Source organism: Cynara cardunculus, assembly GCF_001531365.2.
Source record: "Cynara cardunculus var. scolymus isolate 2C chromosome LG 5, CcrdV1, whole genome shotgun sequence".
NCBI lineage: Eukaryota > Viridiplantae > Streptophyta > Magnoliopsida > Asterales > Asteraceae > Cynara > Cynara cardunculus.
The window spans coordinates 13,555,916-13,583,149 of NC_037532.1; the positions used below are offsets into that span (position 1 = coordinate 13,555,916).

General features: G+C 37.7%; 1 non-coding gene across 1 annotated transcript; it reads left to right on the forward strand.

Annotated features, from left to right (window-relative positions):
- The first annotated feature begins 2,327 nt into the window (after window positions 1-2,327).
- LOC112513850 lies at window positions 2,328-2,434 on the forward strand. Its single transcript, XR_003069317.1, has one exon. It is a non-coding gene; the product is annotated as a small nucleolar RNA R71 (small nucleolar RNA).
- The last annotated feature ends 24,800 nt before the right edge of the window (window positions 2,435-27,234 follow it).

The window sequence follows — 27,234 nt, forward strand, 5'->3', positions numbered from 1 at the left end:
TCATATAGTTAAATATCATCTTAAATAAAAATGGACATTTTTAGGCATCTAATTGACATTAATCGCAAGGTACTTTGACGTAAAAATGTATATATTTGTGCTTATCAAATTCCCCCACACTTAGATCATTGTCCGTCCCGGCAATGACTTTAGTTAACACGTAGTTATAAAAAGAAATAATGAATCAAATAAGAACATCAACACATATAGCATATCATGAGTTTGAGATTTGCAACAAAGCATTGAAAAGAGTATGCACATGCAATCAAGTAGACACAAGCTAATCCCGAGAACTCTCACGAATGGGATTAACAAAACAACACTCGATTCACTCCTTGGGTTAAAGTGTATCGCTCAAATCGTCACTACACTAATATGTATCTACCATAGGCTTGAAAAACCTCTCACTCTCTACTACTTGGATAAAATACATGCTTATAAATCAAAAGGTCTTAAAAGGTGTAACGAAAAACAAAGCTTTGGGTACGGTAGGGAAATATTTAGGAAAAATGACTAAGACCTAACACCAACGGAGAATACGGCTACTCAATTACACTTTATTTTTATTTTCACAAAGGACTTTTGTATCTATCTTTGAAGCTCATTCCTTTTCAGACGATAGAGAATAGAGATAAAACACTTATATTCAACCATATCGTCATTTCCGTTATCTATTTTTATTTTTTTATTGACGACGTAATTTTGCTTTTCTCATATGTATATATGTATATATATATATATTTTTTTTTTCTTTTTGAATTTTTCTCTTTTTTTTTTCTTTTTTTTCTTTTTTTTTTCTTTTCAATCTTTTCTTTCATTTTTTTTCCTTCCCGAACATATGAATTCTTCTTTCAAGTATACAGGGATATTGAGATCACTCCATTGGTGCTTAGTCGGGTGAGTCGTGTTTGGATTGGTTCATGATGTGGGTGACAAAGGAAATAGGCTAAGGCTCAAAGTGGTGTGCAAAAGGGATAATCACATCATAAAGGGGTAGGCTTAAGGTTAGTGGTTTAACACAAAAATGAGCAAATGATGGCCTTTATCATGTTTATTAGCATGTAAATATCATGTAGTCTTAAGGAGAGAAAGATCAAGTTCTAGAGATGCATATCTAGRCATGACGCAATCACACAAGAAATGAATTTGAGACTAATATCAAGTGTTTAGTCTAAATAAGCTCAARGTCTCACGGTGTTCAAAACTAGTTCAAGAGATTAACAATAGTCTACTTTGACCGATATGCTACCACTAATCACTCTAAGTGCTATCAATCAAGCTCAATCATGMTATAYACGCATCCAAACTCATTGTCATCAACAATTTAAGCTCAATAAAAGCATGCTAACACATTGTCAAAATGGACAAAGATCCTCATTTAAGCATAAAATTTGCAAAAAGCAAAAATTTGACCCCTAAAACCAAAAACCATTTATATACCCAATTCATGCAAATAACCCCCACCCCCACACTTAATTCATACATTGTCCTCAAGGTATGCAATAAGTACAGGACACTCTAAGCAATTAAGGAAAGGGAACAGAAAACTCCCCTGATTTGATGAGTGACCTCCCAATGTAAGAATCCGTGGAGATGGGCGCGTCTCTTCGAGCGTCCAACATTCGGGGTGAACCTAAGAACATAGAAATCCTAGAGTGAAATTAAGAATCTAAAAGTAAACTAAATAACTGAAAGCAATAAATAAAAAGAAATGGAAATTCGTGGGTTGCCTCCCACGCAGCGCCTTTCTTTTATGTCTTTGGCTAGACCATACCCGGTTCAATTCTCATAGCTTGGCGTGTCCAAAGCCACCCTCTCTAAATCCCCTCCATCAAAGCCTTCATAGAACGACTTTAGCCTATGGCCGTTAACTTTGAAAATCTTCCCCGTAGATAGACTTTGTATCTCTACTGCACCATGCTCAAAAACGGTTAAAACAACAAAAGTTCTGAAAGTTGCCACCCCCAATAGCGTTCACTTGCTCTTCTTCTTCATGTAAAGTCAGGCATGCATCGGTAGGGTGTGCCACTGATGAGCAAAATCCGCATGCCTTGACTTGAGGCATATTACCCATGGCAAGCTGTTTCACAAGGTTAGTCAAATCAGTTATTTTAGTCTCTAGAGATTTAACATGTACCTCACTAGCACCTTGACCAATGTCACACCGTACTCCAAATTGCTTGGAGTTTTTTGCCATGGTGTCTATCAAAGTCCTCGCTTGAGTTGGCGTCTTGTTCACTATAGCTCCTCCGCTCGCGACATCTATCATCTTTCTTTCCATTGGTAGCAAACCTTCATAAAAAAATTGAATTAGTAATTCATCAGAAATACCATGTTGAGGACAACTTACACAAAGGCACTTGAAGCGCTCCCAATACTCGTATAAAGATTCCATGTCCTTCTGCTTGATCCCACAGATCTCTCTTCTAAGTCCGATGGCTTTGGATGCGGGAAAATACTTTTCGAGGAATGCTCTCGCCATTTGCGCCCAAGTGGTGATGGATCCCGGCGGTAAGTAGAAAAGCGACTCCCTAGCTGCGTCAACTAGGGAGAATGGAAATGCCTTCAGCTTGAGATTCTCCACCATCGTGCCTTGTGGTTTCATCCCCAAGCATACCATGTGGAACTCAGTCATATGCTTGTATGAGTCTTCGTTAGCTAAACCATGAAAACGAGGTAGTAAGTGTATTAAACCAGTTTTAAGTTCAGCACTTACCTCTTCCGGCGGATAAGTAATGCAAAGAGGTTGCTCGGCGACGTTGGGTGCTGCCCATTCCCTTAAAGTACGTTCGGGATTCGCCATTTCCTCTTCAGTCTCGATTACCGGTTCTTCTTGCTCAGAATGAACTTTCTCTTCTTCGTCGTCCGTTTGGTCTTGAGAATCAGATGATAACTCAATACCTTTCCAAATATTGAGAACCGGTGAAGAAGTAGATGCGCCTTGCTTCTCTCGAAGCTTAGCTTGCTTTCTTAGCTTTTTTTGTGGTTTTCTCAATTTCCGGATCAATTGGCAATGGTGAACCTGCACGAAACGATCTTGGCATAAACAGTTAAACTTTGCCGAGTCCCCGGCAACGGCGCCAAAAATTTGACGGGTGTCGAGTCCGGCAAATAATAGAGTTTTATAAAATAAACCTATTATCTCTAAAACACACTTGTAATAGCGATAAGTAGGGTCGTCTCCTCAGGGACTCGGTGTTAACCGTGAGTCCAAGACGTAACCGTGCGCANCTATTATCTCTAAAACACACTTGTAATAGCGATAAGTAGGGTCGTCTCCTCAGGGACTCGGTGTTAACCGTGAGTCCAAGACGTAACCGTGCGCAAATTCATTAACATTAAAACAATATATATAAAAAGGGGGGGGGGTTGGAATTTCAACTAGTCTAAGCATAGAAATTAAATTAAAATTTTAAACAATAGAAAATGAAATCTAGTAATAAGCAACAATCAACTAATTCTTTGGATTGYGTATCATCGACTCATTCAAATAAATATTTTCTCGAAAGAATTCAATTTGGCGTGAACATTAAACACGCGTCAATGCCTCATTTGTTACAAAAGCACGATTAGTATAAAACGCTTTAACAACTAATCTCTAATTAGCTAATCTAGTCTAGTSAAGGACTTAGAGTTCAMTTGCTAATCGCATTAAGATCAACAAATACCAAACCTAACCAACAATCGRACGCCGATTATTTGGGTTAGATTGTACAACCTTAYGACACTTGCAACTAACACACGCATCAATTGAGTATTGCTTGCCACTCGAAGAAATCTAAGAACAATTACGTATTCAAAAATWCCTCTAGCATAACGAATTCAAATCAGAAAAAGCAAGGGATCCAACTCACAAATTCCAACTTAAAATGTATAGGACTGAAATTCAAAGACTGTACAAATGCATTCAATCGATTGTGAAACAAAATTGAGTCTCAACTCATCCAAATTTCAAGTCAATTATATACCCATTACTAGAATAAAGAATTTAGTCACTCATGCTTGGAACTAAGAAACTTACAAAATGATTGAAATTTARGAGTTGGTGAAGAAACCTGAAATTTATCTTCAAAATCTGGAAATAGGCTTACTGTTTCTTCACCGAATCCAGTCCKGATCAATCCTTTTGAAAATCTTGATTAGTCCTCTAATTCTCCCTCTCGRCCGACTGTTGTTTGCTACCTGGCTCCAATTGAACAGCCCCTCTTTGATCGCCTCTGTATCGAAAGTTTCTTCTCATCTGCTGCTTCCAATCGACAACCCMTWGCTGTCACTCGGTTTCTTCCTCCCGTCTCTGTCCCTCTCTCGATCCTTTTYGATTTCTGCCTCTCYCGGCCGACTGCTTYYAATCGACAGCCTGCTGCTCGATTTTCAGCCTCCTTCAATCGACCGACTGCCCCTTTCTGTCGATTTCTCTCCTCCCGTCTGCTTCCTCTCGCCTCTTCTTGCTGTCAATCRACAGCCCCTTTTCTGCTCTCGGCCTTCAATCCACCACTTATCGAAACGAATAGCCTTTAATCGCACCTCCATCTCTCTTTCTCTTGATGTCCACGTCCCGATTTTTTTACCCACGTTTGGCTGCAACACGATGTCCTCTCGCTGTCGATCTCTCTCTCGCTGCCGATCTCTGTTTTGGGCAGCAGCCTTGGGCTGCTGCTGTTTGCTGTTTCTCTTCTTCTTTGATGGCTTGGGCTGCTGTTATGGGCAAAAAAACTTGGGCTGCTGTTATGGGCCAAAAAGAACACATAATCAACACATTTTTTCTCAACTTTAATGGCCTCATATAGTTAAATATCATCTTAAATAAAAATGGACATTTTTAGGCATCTAATTGACATTAATCGCAAGGTACTTTGACGTAAAAATGTATATATATTTGTGCTTATCATGGGAAAAAAGGGGCTGGTGTCTAAGCTTCAAAATCTCAGTCGAATCTTCACAAAGCTTATCCCAAAAAGTGAGCACGTTGGTGCTGCAACACTTCCTGCAACATCGTCTTCAAAAACCTTTATTTCAAATAAAAGTTACCAAACAGATTGTTTCCACTTCCAAGCTCCATAAACAAGAAATATATAAAATAGTAACAAAATAGACTCAAGTCATCCATTTCAGAATGTAAAACACGTGAAAAGTAGGGAAATTATGTTATTTAATCAATACAAATATTACTTATCGCACCCCCAAACTTGAATCGTTACTTATACCCAAGCAACTAAAATGACAAAAGCAAGACTCAGTAATACAAATAGAACAAAGTTAAAATGATATCATCTTTTTATTGCAAAAAAAATATTTCTCAATCATATTAGTATTTCCCATCTTATTTTGCCTTTCTATACCATAATCTTTTTATGAACCATCAACTTATTTACTAGAAAACTCAGCCTTTTGTGCTTACTGTAGGCTAAACCAAGGGGCTGTTTACCTAAATGCTTACTCGGTAAGTGTTTACCGTTAGGAGTCAACACTAATAATTTATTTTATTGGATAAGGTTGTAGTACATCAAAACGTATTCCATGCAACAAATTTCCTGGTAAGCGCTTACCCGGGTAAGAGTCGTCACCCTCACTTACCGGGTAAGACTCTCCATCCTTATCCTCGTTCTTACCGGGTAAGATTCTTGGCTCTTGCCATGTTTATCGGGTGAGAAAAATTACCTGGTAAGTACTTACCGGGTAAGCGTTTAATAAACGGCCCCTAAAATTCTCTTTGTTAGATTCAATCCATTAGACATAAGATCCATAGGGCTTGACATGGGTTATGATACTTGGCTTTATTCATTTTTTTTTCTTTTCCTCCGAACTTGTTTAAGGCATAAAAAAATTTTGAATGAGTTTTTCTATGGGTAGTGTTTAGCTAAGGGGTAATGACATTTTCGACATTTTGATGCACCTTTTCACTATTTTCAAGTGAAGAGGGGTTGCTCTAATGCCCAGTAATCTCCATTCGGCTCTCTAACTCTTGGCTCTTTTTTTGCATGTTTTGCTTGTGATCATTCATCATAGTTTCAAGAGCTTTAAAATGTTCAACTTGTTGTAAAAAGAGTATTGAGAAAATACAATGTTAAAATCGTCTCCTTGAAAACTCCATGAAAAATCAGTGTGCTCCTCCCAAGATTGATCAAAAGCGTTCGAGTAAATGTTATTTCAATCTTGGTAGGGAGGTTCGGGTGGTATGAAAGTGTCATGATCTTGATTATTTGAAAAACAAATTGGGATGCTCCACCCATGAATAAGTGAAAGCATTAGATTGTGATGTATCCCAATTGCCATCTTCCATGCAACAATGGAATTCACGGTTCAAAGGACAATTGTATGAGAAATGATTTCTGCCACAAGATTCATAGATAACATATCCACATGGCTTAGACGCCCCTGTTGATGAATCCATATTCATGAAAAGATAAAACTCAAAGATTTGTTGCTAGTAGACACATGGTAATGTATAACAAGCAACAGGTTGGTAGAAAAATTGACTTTAAAAAATTAGACTTTCAAAAGTTCGAGATTGTTGCCTGTCCCCGACAACAGTGCCAAAATGACATCTCTCAATATGACTTATTTTTAAGACCATCAAACTTTAACATTATAACAATGATCAACTTGTCAAAAGAGATGTCAATTTTTATCATTATAATCTTGAATGAGTGGTCTGAAAGACTTGTTATTAATTAACAAATTTTTACCATCAAAACCGTCTTTTTATCTTAACATTACCCTACACCCAAGCTAAGGTTGCCAACCAATCAATGCTTGGGATCCTTGCATTTTAAAAAGATTAAAAACGAGAAAACAAATTTACCGTAGGTTTTATTTTTATATTTTTGTAAGACATCATTTTTAAAAACTTACTCGTTAATTTACCCGAATTGTACCATACTCAAATGACGATAAGTAATCATTGAAGAGTTAAAACTGTCAAATACCTAAACTATTTATAATTATATATATATATATATATATATATAGGGTTGGGTTCACGTGAKACCAGTCTGTTTTTATGAGACTCATGAGACCACTTTTTTACACTTGAAACTTCACAACAAAACGTTGTGAAAGTAAAAAAAGCCGAACCTTCACAGAGTTTTGCTATGAAGTTTCAAGTGTAAGAAAGTGGTCTCACGGGTCTCACCAAAACAGGTTGGTCTCACGTGATCCCAAGTCTCTCTCTCTCTCTCTCTCTCTCTCTATATATATATATATATATATAGGGGCAGGTTCTTTTGTTAATCCAATCAGTGGCAGATGCAGAAAAAATTATTGTAGAGGGGATGATATAAGATAAAATGATAATTAATTTCAATTTCATACAAAAATGATTAAAAGTTACCTCTTACAACTGTACCCTACGACTCTTCATCTTTTGGAATTGGGTAATTACATCATCATTTGAAATTGTGAGAAGTGCTTCTTTTTCTATAATACATATAATTGTAGCATTCAAAAATTTATCACTGATTTTGTTGTGCAAATCTGACTTCACAATCTTCATAGTAGGAAAACATCTTTCGACTGTTGCGGTAGCAACTGGAAAAACCAAAGCTAACTTCAATAACCGATATACTAAAGTATAAGTTATATATATATTTTTTTGTTTCTACTAGCAACCTAGCGAGCTCGGCAATACAACTCAAATTGGCAAATCTTTCATCTTGACACACAATCAAATAATACATGTTAAGTTGTTTATAAAGAACGATTCTTTCTATACGACTAAAATCATGAGGATACAACACACTCAACTTCAATAACTCTGATACATTGAACTGCGAGAATGAATCACATGGACTCAAAGTCGCGATATTTTTAAGTAATTCAGTGCTTACCTCACTAAATGGATCCCCAAACTCTTGAATTTGCATATCCACAACAGTGTTGAAAATATCAAACTTGTAGTAATAATGATTGGTGATGTTGGTCCTTTGTCTTCCATTTTTTGAATAACGGTCTTCCATATCCAAAGCTTTAATACCATTTGTTTCACAAAAAGAATACATTTTCTTTAAAAGTTGATCAAAACCAGTTTCTCTAAATTGTTGCAATAGTTGTTTGGTTCCTCTTATCAATGAAACTGCTTCCAAAATATCTTGATCCTTTTTTTTGAAGAGCCCGTGACAACAAGTCTGTGACCTCTAAAATGTGAAACATCAAATGCAAATAAATCACATTATCAAATGTCTTCAAATATGCTAAAATACCAAGCAAGCATGTTAGACCCCATAATTCTTATTGTAAAAGTAATGAAAAAGGTACAAGTATGGAAGTCAAGAGGACCGATGGAAGAAGAGCTAAAAAAGCCCTAAGTGCTCAAGGCAAACCAGAGATGTGATGAATGGTCCATAGGTGAGATGAACAATGCATCTCCATCACCCCTCTGGTTATTAGCACATAGCAGATTCAACAAGAGTTCAATCAGAGATATCCAAGTAAGGCATAAACATAAAGACTCCTGGTTGAACATACTACCTAGAAGACACCTGGAGATTACTCATCGACAACTGGAATTCAGTTACACAAGGTAGTAAGAGATAACTCCTAAATTTTAGATAAATATCGTTTTATCTCATAGATATCTTTTCACTAGATTGTTATCTCTTAGACTAGATTGCTAGTATAAATAGCTATCATATGTCTTGTAAATTATTATTTCCTTCTCATTAAAGTTATTATAGTGAAATCTTTTGAATCTTCATATTCTCCTGAATATTTTATAAGCTGTTCTTCACTATTCTTCATTCATACGATAGATTTAGGTTCCATAACATAAATCTTTGTGTTATATTGAGAGATCTAGGATCAACAATTGGTATCAGAGCAAATTGATTGATTTTCAATCAAAACGATCAATTTGAATCTGAGTATTCAAATCTCTCAATTTTTCTCGATCCTCAAATTTTCTTCTTCTTTTTAAAAAATCTCTTCAATGACCAACTAGAATTCTGCCTACAATGTTGGTTCCCTCACCAAACCTCCAACTCTTTAACGTGAAGAGTATCCGAATGGAGGATACATATGGTGAATTTTCTGGAGGGGATGGACAAAAATCTCCTCAGATCAGTGATGGAAGGCCCTTATGTTCCTCAAACTCTTGTTCCAAGAGTTCATGGAACAAGCACTACCGCAGAAGTTACTGCTTATTATATGGTGAAGGATGAGAGCAACTGGGATGAAGACGACATAGAAAGGGTAGAGGCAGACAGGAAGGCCAAGGGGCTGATAATTATGGCTAATCCCAATGAAATATTCCAATCTCTGGATGCATGTACCATGGATAAGGAGATATGGGATGAACTGGCAAGCCAACTGGAGGGAGGCGCTAAAATGAAGAATACTCAAAGAGCGCAATGCTTGAATGAATATACGAACTTTAAAGCATTGCCTGATGAACCGATTCAAATGACGTATGATCGTTTCAATACCTTGATAAATCAATGTTGTAGAAATGATATTGCAAGGACAAAAGAGGAAAATAATGGCGTTTTCCTCAAAAGTCTCGGTGATGAGTGGACTCAACTATCGATGTCTTTACAAGCAAATCAAGACTTAGACAGTTGGTCACTTCATGATGTATATGGAACACTTGCTGCCCAAGAGCAAGATATCTTGAAGAGGAAGGTGTCCATCAGAGGACCTCTTGTTTTGGTATCAGAAGAAAAGGAGGTTACAAGGAGCTCTTCTAAAGAACACAAGAAGAAGAGCAAGAAGGCCTTGATAGTTGAATCAGAATCTGAAGAAGAAGAGTCAGATTCAGATGATGATATCAAGGCATTGGCCAAATCCCTTGCCTTGATAACCAAACAGTTCCAGAAAAAGTTTGTCAAGAAGCCCTTTGAAAAGGACAGCAGAAGAGACTCCAGAAGGGAGAGATATCAGCCATCCTATGGACAAAAGACGGTTAGATTTCATCAGAGAGATGAAAGAAGAGAATAAAGAGAAGATAAAGAAGAGAGGAGAGAAGAAAGAAGAGAAGGATGAGACGAAAGGAAAGATGGTCTTCGTTGCTACCGATGCAGGAAGATGGGCCATTTCTCGAAGGAATGCAAAGGACGTCTGATCAAGGATGCAGACTATTACAAAAATAATTACAAGTACAATCCGAGAGAAAGAAGCCTGATGGTTGAGAAAGAAAATTAGGTGCCCGATTCTTCGTCTGATGAAGAAGACAAGGCACTCATATGTCTGATGGCCAAGTCCAATGCATAATTCACTTCCGACTCTGATGACCAGGTATATGATTCTTCCCACGATGAAACCAACTCTGCTCCATCTAAGTTAGAGTTAAAGGTTATAAAACTTTCAGAAGTCTTTCTTAAATTAAAAGAAAAATTAAATTTTGAAAAATCTAACAAGTTAAAAGCTGAAAAAGAAGTTAGTTTCAACAAAAGAGAGACTAATATTCTTACTGAAGAAAAAGCTGAATTAGTAAAAGAGTAAACCCGCATTGCATCTCTTAAAAAATCAGAAGAAGAGAAACTGATGGATGTGAACAAGAAGATCTCTAAAGATTTAGAGAAGAAGGTAAAAGCCTTCAAAGAATCCGAGGCAGAAAGACTAAACTCAGTAGCTCTTAAAGATTTCTTTCAAAAAGAAAGGGAGATTCTTCATCAGAAGCTTCAGACCAATGAACTTTTGATGAAGAAATATAAAGATGCCCAAAATATCTATGAAAAACTTAATGGCCAAACCGATTTCCAAGGAATCGGATTCAATGATCTTGATCTTTCACCGAGAACAAGAAATCCACCTTTAAATCCACTTTTAAACTTGGGTGTGTTTAAAAACCCGACTTTTCTTCAAAACCCAAAGCAACTTTCAAAAGAGTAAAAGTCGATGGAAAAACAATTTTCTCGAGGCAAGATTTTGAAAATATGGTTTATGAGTGTAGCACTAGTAAAAAATCTGATGAAAAGGATGATGCCTCAAAACCAGAGACCGATAGAAACCCCATGTTTAAACTAGAGCCTCTGGTTATCAACTCCACAAGTTCATCAACAAGTGCTACTGATGGAACATAACTTCTTAGTAAGGAACCATCATCTGAGGGATCGTTGAATCATTCAAGTAACCTTGAAAATTCATCTGAGAAATTAGAAGCGATGGAACTCCCAAAAGACTGTTCTGAACCTTCACCCTCAGAACCCCTCTCTCCCAAAAACGTTCATGAAAATTTTGATTTTGAGAAATCTGCAAGAGACTTTCTTGACTTTGACTCTGAAGATGAAATAATCTGTGAGTCATCAGAAATAATTGTGGATAAGAAACTGAAAATTTCAAAAATCCCAACGAAATCTGACCTTCTAGACTTGTGCCTAAAAGCTAAAAATTCTCCAGACCAAGAAAAAGTAAAGCTGAAAAAGGTCAAGTCTAGCAAGGAAACTTCACAAGGCCCGACCCTTTAGTCTAAATTTATAAAGTTCACTCCTGAACAGAAATAAAAGTGGTCTGCTTCTGAAAATTCTAACCTTCATTTTTCATCTCCTTCAGCTAAAGGGAAGAAGCCTCAACCTCTCCTCAGAAAAGAAGTAAAACCCAAGTCTGCCCCCTCAAATAAAAATTCTGCACTAGATAGGAAGTTTGTAAAAACAACCAATACTAGGACAGAACAATCTATGTCTGCTTTTACTTCCAATTCTTCAAAAAAAAAATTGTTAAACGCACTTATCCAATAACTCCCACCTGTTAGTGTTTAATTCCTTTACAAAATATGAGGAATCATATGTTAAACCATCGCTGCATTTTTTTGAGCATGTTTATAGATATAAAAATGTTAAAACTCATGAAAAAAATGAAAAAGAAGCCCAAGCCTACAAAGGCTAAGGGCAAAGGAAATAAGCCCAAATCCAAGAGGGCTGATGAAAAAAAAGGATGTCAAATCCATTACTAACAAACGAGGACCCATCATGAAATGGGTACCTAAAACCACTTAATTTGTCTTGCAGGACTAGCATGTGCAACCATGGTACATGGACTCAGGTTGTTCCAGGCACATTACTAGTGATAGAAGTCAATTGTCCTCCTTCATCGAAAAATCTGGAGGCTCTATGATTTTCGGAGACAACAGTAAGGGAACAATCAAGGGGTATGGCACCCTCATTAAGGAAAACATATCAATCGTAATGGTGGCTTATTTTGAAGGCTTGAAGAACAATCTATTAAGCATCAGTAAATTTTGCGACAAAGGTCTAGAAGTACGATTTCACAAAGGTTTCTGCATTGTTGAAACAAAACCCAGTCAAACCATCATCAAGGCCAAGAGAGAAGGAAATCTCTATCTTTTGGATTTCCAATCCTCTGTGGGTCAAGACACTCTCTGCCTTATCTCCCATAGGAATGAAGAAAATTGGCTATGGCATCAAAAATTCTCTCATCTGAATTTTGATGTCTTGAAGAAGTTAGCCAAACAGAAGTTGGTCAAGAGGATTCCTGATCTCAATTTTGAAAAAGACCACCTCTACTCAGCCTGTGAGATGGGGAAGTTAAAACGGGCTTCTCACAAGTCCAAGTCAGAAACCTCATGCTCCAAACCATTGGATATGCTCCACATCGACCTTTGTGGGCCAATCGCTACACAAAGCCTCTCTAGGAAGAAGTACATTCTCGTACTCGTTGATGAATACTCAAGATATACATGGGTTGAATTCGTCAAAAAGAAATCAAACGTTCCTGACCTCCTCATCGCGGTGATGAAAAAGCTCCAAGTGCTTCTACAACGCAAACTCATCAAATTTAAAAGTGACAATGGAACAAAATTCAAGAATACCAAAATTGATGAATATCTCATCAGTAAAGGTACCTCTCAAAACTTTTCTGCAGCCAGAACTCCACAGCAAAATGGAGTTGTTGAGCGAAGGAACATAACCCTTGTAGAAGCAGCAAGGACCATGATTGCTTCATCAAAACTACCAATATCCTTCTGGGCTGAAGCAATATCTACCGCCTGCTTCACTCAGAATCGTTCTATCATCAACAAGAGGCACCAAAAGACTCCATATGAACTCATCAACCAACGACGTCCAAATGTCAAATATTTCCATGTCTTTGGGTGCAAAAGCTTTGTACTCAACAACAGGGAGTATCTTGGCAAATTCGACAAGAAGGGTGATGAAGGCATATTCCTAGATTAATCACAAACCGCCAAGGCCTACAGAGTACTCATCAGAAGGACAAAGATCGTCATAGAAAGCATCAATGTGTCTTATGATGATGCATCACCTATGACTTCTGGACACAGCAGTTCAGAACTCGGGCTAACAAAAGGAGCCTCTGATTCATCTCTATGCAAACCCAATGAATAAGAATTGGCTCAATTATTTGAAGACCTACTCATAGAAGATGCAGTCTCTGGACAAGTGCCCAATGAAAAACTACCTTCCAGAGCCAATGAAATACAAGAGATCACTAATGTTGAAGGTATAACTCTTTCTGAAACTCATGTTACTTCACCATTCACTTCTTCTGTGTCTTCAGAACCAGAGCATAACTCTGGAGACGATCTCTTTGATGGGGAGCAAGCAATCCCATCATCCAATGAAGAACTGAATCCTGTTGCTCCATAACCTCAATCTTGCACCAAATGGACAAAAGACCATCCTCATCACCAGATTATTGGTGATCCATCATCCGGTGTCAAGACGAGATATGCGACTGCCAATGAATGCCTCTTCGCGAATTTTCTAAGCATGATCAAACCGAAGAAATTTTTTGAAGCCCTACAAGATCCAAACTGGATATACGCCATGCAAGAGGAGCTACTCCAGTTTGAGCGGAACAAAGTTTGGTCCCTCATGCCTCTACCCAAGGGAAAAACGGCTATTAGGACCAAATGGGTCTTCAGAAACAAGAAGGATGAAGATGGAATTGTTATATGAAACAAAGCCAGGCTAGTTGCCAAGGGCTACTGCCAAGAAGAAGGGATAAACTATGATGAAACCTTTGCTCCCGTTGCTAGGCTTGAAGCTATCAGAATATTCCTTGCCTATGCAGTGCACAAAGGTTTTAATGTCTATCAGATGTACGTCAAGTCTGCCTTCCTCAATGGCAAACTCCAAGAGGAAGTCTATGTGCAGCAGCCCCTTAGTTTGAAAACCCCATGCATCCAGACTATGTTTATTTTCTGGAAAAAGCTCTCTATGGGCTCAAGCAAGCACCCAGGGCCTGGTATGAAACACTCTCTACCTTTCTCATATCCAATAGATTCGAAAAAGATACCATCGACACAACCCTCTTTCTTAAAAAGCATAAAGATGATATTTTACTTTTCCAAATATATGTGGACGACATCATATTTGGTTCTAGTAACTCCAAATACGCAAAGTTGTAGATGTAACCACCTACAGAGGCATGATTGGATCACTCCTATATCTAATAGCTAGAAGGCCAGATATTATGTTTGATACTTGTCTTTGTGTAAGATATCAAGCTAATCCTAAAGAATCTTATCTCTCTGCAGTCAAGAGGATCATTAGATACCTTAAGGGCACCCCTTCATTGGGACTCTGGTATCCAAAGAACTCTGGCTTTGATCTAATAGCCTATACAGATGCAGATCATGCAGGTTGCGAGCTTGATAGAAAGAGTACGTTTGGAAGCTGCCAACTTTTGGGGGACAAGCTGGTGAGTTGGACATCCAAAAACCAAAACTGTCTCTCAACATCTATAGTAGAAGCATAATATGTTGCTGCTGCTAGTTGTTGTTCACAAGTGCTCTGGACGAAAACCCAGCTGAAGGATATTATAGGTTTCAATATGAGAAAATCCCCATCCTCTGTGACTCCAAAAGTGCCATAGCCATCTCTGCAAATCCTGTGCAGCACTCCAAGACCTAGCACATTGATGTCAGGTATCATTTTCTTAAAGATCATGTAGAAAAAAGGACAATAGAGATGTATTTTGTTTTTACAGAGATTCAACTTGCTGACCTTTTTACAAAAACATTAGATGAGAAAAGATTTATATTTCTTGTTAGCAAGATGAGTATGCTGAATCTCACCACTTGAGGCAAATCATCATTTCAAACCAGAGATTCTCAATATCTCAAGGTTATGCCAAAAGTGATATATATTCGAATGGCTCTCATAACCAAGTACTCTAAACCAAAACCTCTGGAAAGACCAGAGCCTTTGGACAATTGGAATTACTTGTTTATATTTGGCCAAAATTATTCACTCTTTGGAACCGGAGCCCTTCTGGTCCAAAGAAGATACTTGGTGTTTTTCACTAAGTACCCCCCCTTCCCAACTAGAGCCTCTGGTCCTATAGACCAGAGCCCCTGGATTCCAAGTCTTTGGGACCAGAGCCCCTTTGGTACAACTTGGTCCTCATTTGTTATCTTTTTCTTTGCATTTCACTAAAATTTTATATCCTTCATGCAACCAGAGTTTCTGGTTCTAAAGACCAGAGCCTTTGGATTCTAAGTCTTTAGAACTAGAGACCCTTTGGTCCCATAGACACTCCATCCTCCTTAATATTCATATTTTTAAACCATCCTTCTCAACCAGAGCCTCTGGTTGTATAGACCAAAGCTTCTGGTCACCTTATTTTTCTCCCCTATTGGTTCTAGGGGGAGTTTTAACCCAATTTACATCCCTTTGCATCATTTGAGGGGGAGTCATACTTATCCCATAAACCCTTAAGGATCCAAAATGAACCTATCACCCCTTTGGTTGTGCATCTCAATTCAATCAGAGACCCTCTGGTTCCATACCTTGGTCCTTAATTTGCATTTTCACAACCAGAGCCTCTGATTCCTCTATTTAGAGTCTCTAGACCCAAAAATGCTATATTATGGAGTAATTCAACCCTTGCATACAACCAGAGCCCCTCTGGTACCTCTAAAAGGGTATATTTTTATTCCAAGGGTTTAATATGATGACCCAGAGTCTTTGGTTTGTCTCTCTAGAGCCTCTGTCTCATAAAAACCCAACACTTCAATGATGAACTTGTTCATCACCCACAACCAGAGACCCTCTGGTTCCCCCTCATAAGTCATGACCAACTAGAGCCCCTTTGGTTCCATGACAAATTCATTTTCTCCCACAGGCCCATCTTTAATTGCAAACCTTTTTTAGATTATACAAAATTGCAGCTTTKGTGACTAAAAACTATACAACATAGGTTTTAGAAGACCAAAACTTCATAATTAGTATTTATCTTCCAATTAGCTGGAATTTTAAATTAAATATTTTTTGGGACTATTTTCTTGAGAGTTATCCATTTGGGATCATAATTATTTTTAATAATCCCTAATATCCCAAACGTCACTCTTCCCACGCGCCTGACACCATAACAACCTGTTCCCTAGAAACCCTTCCATATTACCCTTCCATCAACCCTATGTTAACACGTGTCTCTACCCCACCTGCACCATTATGATCGTGAGCTGTCTTTACGGCTCACGCTCACAATCCTTTCACCTTTTACCCAAACGTCACCCGTAATAATCACTCTTCCCCATTATTTTATTATTTGAAAACCAAACAACCTCTCTCCCTCCCTCTATATAAACCCATCTTCCCCACCAAATACCCTTTTACGCCTTCCAAATACTCTCAAGAACAAACGCACCTGCAACTCACGAACCTGCAACTCCCAAACCTGCAACAATGGTGTCTTCTACTTCTCACGAATCAAACAACCACGAAAGCCAGGTCTAGTCAACTGGCACAGATAGTCGAGCTATTGTCTTCCTCCCCATCAAGCCCAACAATCACAGTATTGACCTCCGTCCTCAAGTTTTTGAGGAAAGGTTCGCCATTTTAATCGAGTTCTTTCAGAACTGCATCCTTCAACCGGCCTCACTCTCTCCAACAACAAGGTTCCGGTCAAATACATTCAACAGTACTGCAATATATGTGACTTCTACCCAGAAAACCGTGGCATTATGGGTGACATTGATGTCCCTAATGACATGGATTGCACGATCAAAATATTCCAAGCGAAGATCTCCAAGGTGCTCTTCATTCCTACTCGACAAGAACTCGGGATTGCATGTTACGAGGACCCGCTATCGAGTCACGACATATTGCGGTTCATTCAGATGTTGGGCTACAACCGAGAGCTCCGGAATGCCTCAGACTTCAAATGACAATACCTTCCACCCATGTGGAACGTATTTTTCAGCGTTATCAACCGAGCTCTCACTTGCAAACTCGGGAGCATGGACCAAGGCAACATAAACATCATGACCATTATGTATGGTCTAGTCTTCAATATGCCTCTGGATTACGCCCTTCTGGTCTACAACAAATCCACGCCGCCATGGTAAAGAAGAATAAATTGATGGCCGTAGGGAAGCCGGTTACATTTGTGCTATTTCCTCGCTTCCTCGTCCTTTTCATCAAGGACGCGATGAAAGTGCACAACTTGCCATGCGATGCACCATTCACCCCACAATTTGTTATGAATGGTCATCGCCCCACCATCTCCAAAGATGGATACCATGCGGAGAGGCCTTTGTCAAGGGCCATGCTAAGTGTCATTCTAGACACCTCCACCACTCGTAGGACCTATGAACTTTCTATGCTGCTGAGAGGACTTCATCGGATGATGAATCTGATGATGATGATGATAGTCCTCCTACCTCCCCCGGTCCGATGAACATTGTTGTTCCATCTCCCCAACCAGCTCCCTGGGATACCACATCTACTATCCCTGATGTCCAAGGCCAAAGGGATATTGAACAAGGACCGCCCAGTCCGATCCCAACCCAAGACAGCCATCCAGAGGCTACTCTTCGGGTCTCTAGAGATGATATAACCGAGGAACCCCATCATCCATCGCCTCTCTCCCAACAGAGGGGTGATGAAGAAATAAGAACCCCTTCTCCTCAGGGCTCGACACTACCGACACACACAGAAGCATTCGTTGTTTCTGACCTTGAAATTCCTATCGATTGTTTAGAGCAATCGCCCATTCATGCATGCACCCCCTCGATACATGGTCTATCGACGAGGAAACACACATACTTCTCTTCATTGGACTCTGAATCCAATGAGGATGAAGTACCTGTCGCAACATCTTGAGATAGTTCCTCACTAGAGGGCTATCAAGGACGAGATGGAAGTCCTCCCTTGCCTCCCTCTCCCCAAGGCATCGATGGAGGCACCTTGGAACAGAGGCCCAACCTACAGCATCCGTTGCTGTAGGGGTTACCCCCAATGCTAAGTTGGTCACAAAGGCCGAGTTCCAGGCTTTTCTGACTCTATTTAGTGGTCCTTGGATGACCTTAAACTCAACATAGCGAGGATTGCTGAATCCACCCAACCCATGACCTAACATCCATTCATCAATCCATCATATCCTCGAGGCTCAATCGAGGGATAACACCACAAGAATCCAATCTTTCTAGCGTCTGGTGGTCCAGCAACATAACTAACACCACAACATGACGATCACCAGACATGACTCCATAGATGCATCCCTAGCTGCCTTCTCAGCCCAAGTAAACGCCATCAATGCATCAATCGCCACCCTTTCCACCCAAGTCTCCACAATCACCAATTCCATCACCTCTCTACCCACCACCATAATATTCAGTATACCACAAACAACCCTTCCTCCCTCTGTAGCACCCACCCCTAATAACGCATTTACCTTATTTGCTATAGAGGTATGAACCTTCATATCCTCCATCACCATACCACCCACTACCTCCACCTCCACCTCCATCCCCCAAGACGTGGTCACTCGCACCGACCTCTGCTCTCTAACCAATGCATTGATCTCAAACTTCAACGAGATTAGTGCCAAGTTCGCTTCCAGAGTCGCCGAGCCTACAAACGCCCTCAAGAGGAGTCTTACTCTACAGCAAGAGCGAACCAACTCTCTCCTCCTTACGATGGAAAAAGCGTGCAGGAGAGAAATGGTCAAATGGTATGTAGAATCGCTGCGGCTGAAGAAGAAAAAGAGGAGTCGTGCCTCATGCTCCACAAGTTGGCCTCTCAAATGGCCAAGACATGGCGACCCAAACCAAGATGATCATGGTATTGGTCCTCATGAGGGGGAGAATCTGTCCATCGCCCCAATGGAAACAACACCACCTCCACCAGTCCAAGAACCAACCTCCCAACCTACAGCTGAAATAGAGGTGAGGGAACTAGAGGCTCAGCCCTCTGATGATGTACATAATGTACAAGTTCCCTCTGTCATTTTTCCTGCTTCCTTATCTCATCCAACTGCAGGCACTGCCAACCCATCACCACTAGCCAATGAATCCTCACCAATTTTGGTGAGTTCTTCATCACCATTTGATCAACAACCCTCAACCTCACAAGTACCACCCATACCCTTTACCCCATCACGAACACCACCTCCATCACAAAAGCAACCAGAACCCACCCCAAAACAACCAGAACCCACAAACCCTCAACCAGAAATTACACCATCCCAACAGATTACCACCAATGACCTAACCAGAACTACCAATGAGCCAACCAGAACCACCTATTAGACAACCAGAACCACCCGTTAGCCAACCTCCTTAAACAGTGCTTGCAGATATTCCCTCATCCTCTATGCAACCTCCATCCATCGATCGAGTTCAGGAAGTCGTAGCACACACGGAGACCCTAAGGAGACGTCCACCGATGCCACCAAGAGAACCTGTCATGATGGAACATCCATCAATACCTCTATCATGATCACAACGAGCAAATAGTTCTCAATCCTCCCAACCTATCACAAGAATCCATGGATCTGCTTCGGCACAAATTCGTGAGACAAACGACACAATCGCCACAAGCCGTCTTCTTAAATGATGGAATTAAAATAGTCCACGACATCAAGATGCGGACATTCGTGAATAGAGCCATCATGTACATCGAGTACACTGTGGAACGCGCCCATGGTATGACCTGCGTCTTCAATGACAATAATCTCATCAATCTCAATCCATGGGACTTGATGGACTTATATGGCCACACAACTCAACATCAGGATCACGGGATACGGTACGAGATGGGGCAACGAGCGATTATAGAGGCGATGGGGACACTTGTAAAGTTTAGAGCAAATAATGATTTCCAAATAGCTCTGGAACTTAGCATCGATAGACTTCCCTTGACTGCAGGAGATGCGCTCTGCTTCAGTCTTAACTCAACCAGAACTTGGCTTGGTCTTCAAGAACGAGTACAAGGCAAAGAAGTTCTTCAGACTGACTGGGGCCTTAAAGTATTCGACAGATACACTTGAATGGTTTTAGAAGGTCATACGAGAGAGTTTGGGCAGAGAGCATGTTCCAAGGAAGGAGGGACATAAGTTAATTCATGGGATCTCGACAGTCATCCGTTACAGAGGACTGATGATGCGCTTCTGGAGAATATACAATGGAGACCATGATTGAGATGTAAAATTTTCTTTACCCTTATTTACTTCTGTATTGTATGAAACAATCCAATTTTCAGAAAATGAAAACTTTTGGTAAAAGGATGTTTCTACTAGTTTAATCTTTGTTCATGACATTCATTTATGTTTCATAGATTAGTTATTGTTTATTTTTCATTACTTAGGGGGAGATTGTTAGACTCCATAATTCTTATTGTAAAAGTAATAAAAAAAATGTACAAGTATGGAAGTCCAAAGGACCGATGGAAGAAGAGCTAGAAAAGACCTAAGTGCTCAAGGCGAACCAGAGATGTGATGAATGATCCATAGGTGCGATGAACAATGCATTTCCATTACCCCTCTGGTTATTAGCACTTAGCAGATTCAACAAGAGTTCAATCAGATATATCCAAGTAAAGTAGAAACGTAAAGACTCTTGGTTGAACATACTACCTAGAAGACAGTTGGAGATGACTTATCGACAGCTGGAATTCGGTTACACAAGGTAGTTAGAGATAACTCCTAACTTCTAGATAGATATCTTTTTATCTCATAGATATCTTTTCACTAGATTGTTATCTCTTAGACTAGATTGCTAGTATAAGTAGCTATCATATGTCTTGTAAATTATTCATTCCTTCTCATTAAAGTTATTATAATGGAATCTTTTGAAGCTTCATATTCTCCTGAATATTTTATAAGTTGTTCTTCACTATTTTTCATTCATACGATAGATTTAGGTTTCATAACATAAATCTTCGGGTTATATAGAGAGATCTGGGATCAACAAAGCAGGAAGCTGGAACTGGAAGACTAGAAGCAGGAAGCTGGAACTAGAAGACTAGAAGCAGCAGCCAGTAGGAAGGCCGAACCGAAGGCAGAAGAGGGAAGACGGGGTAGTAGGCAGTAGGGGCGGAAGCAATGTGCAGGAAGGGCCGAAGGGAAGCAGGAAGTGATGGTCTGAGAAGGTGAAGTCGTGCCCATGGAACGGTAGAAGAAGGACAAGGTTAAATAAATTATGGGCTGGGTTGAGAGTGAGGGGCCTTCATGTTTATTTTATTAGGGGCCCAATCAGATAAACATAAAACTATAAGTAAAAAATGGGCTTTGTGGACTTGATTTGTTGAGGGCCCACGAGCCCAATCCCAAATACATGCATCTGTCCCTGAACCCAATAATTGRTGCTAACTTTGTGAACCAATCTTGACCCTTGATTCTTAAAATCTATGGATGAGAACAATTGCGTGATATTTGTAATTAACTAAAACTGAAGGATATCAAAACATAGGCGAATAAGAGTATTTTTGGGAGAGATGTCCAAATCGGTTACAAATCAATGATTAATAAATTACATCGATTACAAATCAGTAATTGCTCATTTCTTTTATAGTTCTTGTAATCATCCATGTTGCAATATGAACACTTATGAATACATATGAACATATATGTAACTTATTAACTAATCTTAGTTCATGGCTTTCACATATGAACATACGGGAACACTTATGAACACTTATTTGCACCTATTAAAACTTATGAACGCTAAAGTAATTGGCTTTCACATGTGAAAACAATAATATATGATCAAAGTGTTTCCTTTGTGAACACATATTGACCAAATGTTAGATGTACGTAGATACTGTTTTATGAACACATTAAACACATATGAACAATATATACACGATATGACCATTGGTGACTACATATATGTTGAATATAGAACATACAAGTTTCTTATCATATTAAAATAACAAGCCATTTATAATTTGGAAAAAAATAAACATATTATTTTAGCTATAATCATGGGATTGATGTTTTCGTAACCGCCCATTAATAAATGTGAAGTTAAGACAAAAAAGAATATTTCCATTATGTCCTCAATACTAATTGTAAGGTCATGGAATAACCTAATCTAACAAAKGCTTTGATTGGTSTAAATGGTTTGTATAGTTAATACATTTTTCATGGTTAACAAACGATCTTAACTATATATATAAAGTTAGAGTAAATTACAATCAATTTTCCCTGTGTTTTGTTTCTTTTTTCAACCGCCTCATCTTCATTTCATTCTCTCTTCCTAGACTCTCCCCTTCTCTCTAAATTTTATGTTAAAGTGCTGAAGAAATCGAAGCAACAATCACAAATTCGGAATCCACTCTTCGAATCCTTCCTAAAGATATAAGTTTCTTCCGTCTTTGTTGAGATATTTATGTTAGGATTTTTKATATTGGTATTTATTTGGGGAGGTAAAATTGAATAGAAAATTAAAGGGTAAAGTWTGAAATCAATATAGTTAGCTTGTGTGTATTTCTTTGATCGCACACCAAGTGTTCGGTTAAATGTCTAAGTGAGTAAAATTGCATGTTTAAGCTTAGGATAATGACYATTGAACTCCATTTTTATGTTTATTATGTTAAGATATAATTTAGAGCATTTAAATGTAGTAAATGATGAAATTGGGATTATAAAAGTGAATCGAGAAAAATTGTGAAATCGGATTTGACGATAGTGCAGGTCCAGTACTTAAACATCACACAAATCACAAATAGTAAGTCAGAATAATTGAAATTTTGCAGATAGAAAGCCCTATATGTATACTACAACTGTTGTGGAGGGACTCAATCCTAGTTATGACTCTAAATGACTCAAAATAGAGTGTTTTTGGGGCTGTTCACACTATACTCGGGAATAATCTATTGTTTTGGTAAATTTCGTATAAAATTGATGGATATTCCAAATGAGTTGATTCAAAAACCAACTTACTCACAATAAAAAAAATAATACAACTTTCATTTATTTTATGGAATATGTATTGACTTCTAAGTGAGAGAAAAATGCTCACGAAAAAGAGGGACATAAGCTGTTAAATGTTGGGAACGAAATTGCACTAGGCTAAGTATTGAGTTTGTTTTCTTAATGCGTATCTGGTTGTTTCTTTTCAAGTCTAAGATCATTTAGGACCTAGATAACTTACTAGAAGAATTGTGATATGTTTTTACGTCATTCAAGTAATAACAGATTTATGCATTTGTTAGGCATGCGACCAAGTCGAACTTTATCGTGAATTCCTTTTGATCGTGCATTACTTTTCAATATAGATTAAGGTACGGATTTCACTTATTTTAAATCTTAGACAACTAATTGTTGTAGTTAACCCTTTCGTGGTGGTTCACCGCCTTGTGATTGATCACTTCAACGTAGTCAACAAACTACGCATTTAAATATATAAAATTTTGAATCTTTATTTTGAACATTTGAGTTTGGTCTATCAAATCCTATATTTAAATCATTTTCATGTTTTGTTAATTGATTCTCATATTTGAAGTGCTTTCGAGTTTTGGGAGTGGCACGTGTTTAATTTTCTTGGTTTTCAATATCAACCAATTGATGGACACATTAGTTGGGATGCCTTCTATGGTGACTTTGTAGTAATTGCGTCCTCCAGGTGAACTCGGTCCACCGGGGTTAGGCCCAATAATGACTCCTTTGAACTCGACCCTAGGGACTAGGCCGATTTTATTGGCTCGAGGGCGGATGGATCGATCCTAGGATATTTACCCACCATGTGACTGTGATTAATTTCACGGGGGCCTGCCCACACTCTGCTCCGATAGTTCGTATGGTTTGGTCACCTCACGAACACTTAAACAGGAATTGATGGACTTTATTTACATTATATTTTAATGCAAAAATTATGAATCATCTTGATTTTCTATGAGTTTAGTTTAACCGAATTGTTAATCTTTTGCTTTATTATCGATGTTACATATTGTTAATTAGAGTTCATATTATAATATGTTCACTGAGCCATGTGATCAGTCGCGTTCTTGTTTTCTGACACGACAAGTTCCAAGTGACTGATAGAGCGGGACTTGAGATCGTGAGTACATTTTTTGGAGTTTTCAAACTCACGTTTAGATGTTAATGTTCTAAGTTTATACATACTTTTTGTAATGTAATATTTTGGATCGTAAAGCATGTTTAGAATGCTGTAATCTATGTTTGTTGTTTATTTATAGTTGTGGATATTTATGTCTTTGTATTAACTGTCGTTAGTGACACCATCCGTTCCGAACTATGTGGACGGGGGATGTTACAATTTTGTTACTATTTTATATATTTCTTGTTTATGGAGCTTGGAAGTGGAAACAATCTGTTTTGGTAACTTTTGTTTCATAATAAAGGTTTTGGAAGACAATGCTGCTGGGAGTGCTGCAGCACCATGGTGCTCACTTTTTGGATAAGTCTTGGAAAAATTCGACTGAGATATTGAAGCTTAAACACCAACCTCATATATTCCTTTTTGCAAATTCCAACTTGTGACTTTATGTTTGACTATAAATAGCCAAAGCAATTGGCATTGTAGAACATCTTCCTTGTAGCTATTTCCTGTCTTTTGTTCTCCAATAAAAATAATGAAGTATTTGCATCTTTTAAATTTTCTTTCTTATATATATATATATATATATGTGTGTGTGTGTGTGTGTGTGTGTAGGGGAGCGTTCAAATAAAAACCACTCAATTTGTAAAAACCGTGAAAACCTTATTCAACCAATCATAATTTTTTATTTTGTTCATTTTTTTGTAATTATGAGAGGTTGATTAACCATTTTTATTGTGTAGGGTGTTAATCATGAATATTATCATCTTCATTATTTTAATTTTAAAGAAATATATGAAACAGTTTCATTAAAATTTCATTAAATATTATATGAAACAATTTCATAACCATATATGAAACAAATTCATCAAAAAAAATATTATATGAAACAATTTCATAACCATATATGAAACAAATTCATCAAAAAAAATATTATATGAAACAATTTCACAAGATTAAACAATTTCATGAAAAAATTTCATAAGATTAAACAATGAAATCGACGTATGAGGGTGGTTTGTACGGTTTTTACAAATGAGGGTGGTTTTCATTTGATCGCTCCTATATATATTAGTTAAAATTTTTAAATCTTCCCTTTGAGTTTAAGTTTTATTTACCCCTTTATTATGTCATTTATATATCGTCGTTACATTATATCAATTTAAATTCTCGTTTTTATTTACCGTAAGTTTTTATTTAGTCATTTAAATTTAATTTAAATTATCTTTATCATGTTTATTAATCATGGTAACTTAGTTTATATTTCGGGTAATTTTCTATCGTTTATTTTAATCTCTAATAGTCTTAAATTTTACCATGACTTTCATATCTTTTTAGTTGTGTTGTAAAAATTTGTTTTTTTGTTTTTAGTCTTTTTAAAATCCAAGGATCCCAAGCGATGATAGGTTGACAACCTTAGCTTGGTGTAGGGTAACAATAAGATAAAAAGTCGATTTTGATGATAGGAATTTGTTAATTAATAACAAATATTTCCAACCATTCATTCAATGTTATATTGATAAAAATGACATCTCTTTTGACAAGTTGATCATTGTTAAAATGTTAAAGTTTGATGGACTTAAAGATTAGTCATCCCGAACACATCAACTTGAATGATATGAATGCATACTCGAGACAATTACTTAAAACCAAGAAGACTTGTTTTCATTCGTACAACTTATACAATGGATAGATTGTGCCATTTCAAGAACTTACTTGTTTTGGAAACATCAGAGTCGGTTTTAGAATGCATACCCTTATCAATCTCGAGAGAGTACCTTACACAAGCTGATGGTTGGATAAAATTAGTTATTTTTCACAAAGTTCTATCTGATTTATTTGCATTGAAATCTTAACGGATTCTTACACCCTTGCTTCCTTTTTTAATTAATTGTTTGCATAAGTAATTTTAGTTAACCAATTCAAAAACAATCCTTCAATCTCGCTATCTAAATTTGTCTTTTGGTTTGACTTAAAAAAGGTTGGATTTTCTTGTCCTTGTGAATCAATACTCGGTAACTTACCGTTTTCATTACTTGTTTAAGACGACAATTGATTGACAAGTGTATACTTGTGCGAGTCTCCATCTGCTAACCGTCTGAGAGATTTTATTTCTATATAAATCTCAGAACAAGATTATGGGGCGACAACTTATGTCTAAGTACATCAAACTTTCTTAACCTTAAAATAAAATAAAAGCAAAAAAAAACTTGTTGCAAGATTATATAAGGATAAATCTCTCAGACTGTTATCAATGGAGATTCGTGCAAGTATAAATGTGTCAACCCACTTTGATTTTTTACAAGTATTAAAAAACGGTAAAGTACTGAGTATCGATCCAAAAAGTTGACATATAGGCACATATTTGAAGATCTTGTTTTGTCTCTAGTACGATGATCTCATATGATCTGCTCAATAAGGTGACTTTTTGTCCATTCTGTGGCAGGATAAAGAGAAATAGATGGGGAGATATATGTTGTATTTGATGAGATGTTTGAATAAAGAGTAAGGAAGGTTTTGGATGGGGGTATGGTTTGAGAAGAAATAAGTTGTTGAACATCATTTTGAATCAAGGGAGACGTACATGCCTCAGATTAATGATTGATTGGTTTAGACGAGGGAGAAGGATTAGAAGATCAAACCTAAAGTATGTTTAAGGAGGATTCTTGATTAGATTTCATTAGATGTGAATAGATCCCTTCATTGAGATCATCTTCATTGAAGGTATCTGTGGATGATGAAGGTGGTGTTCCATTTTCATCAAAATAAACATGTATTAATTCATTAATACATTGTCTTCTTTGATTGTAGACACTGAAAGATTTTGAGACAATGAAATATCTTACAAAGATCCCTTCATCAGATTTAAGATCAAATATTCCAAGACGATTTTTATCATTTAGGATGTAACATACATCCGAATGTGTGAAAGAATCCGATGTTTGGTTTTTGACCATGAAATAGTTCATAAACAGTTTTATGATATCTTTTCACAATTGTAGCTCGATTTTGAGTGAAGCAAGTAGTATTCACAA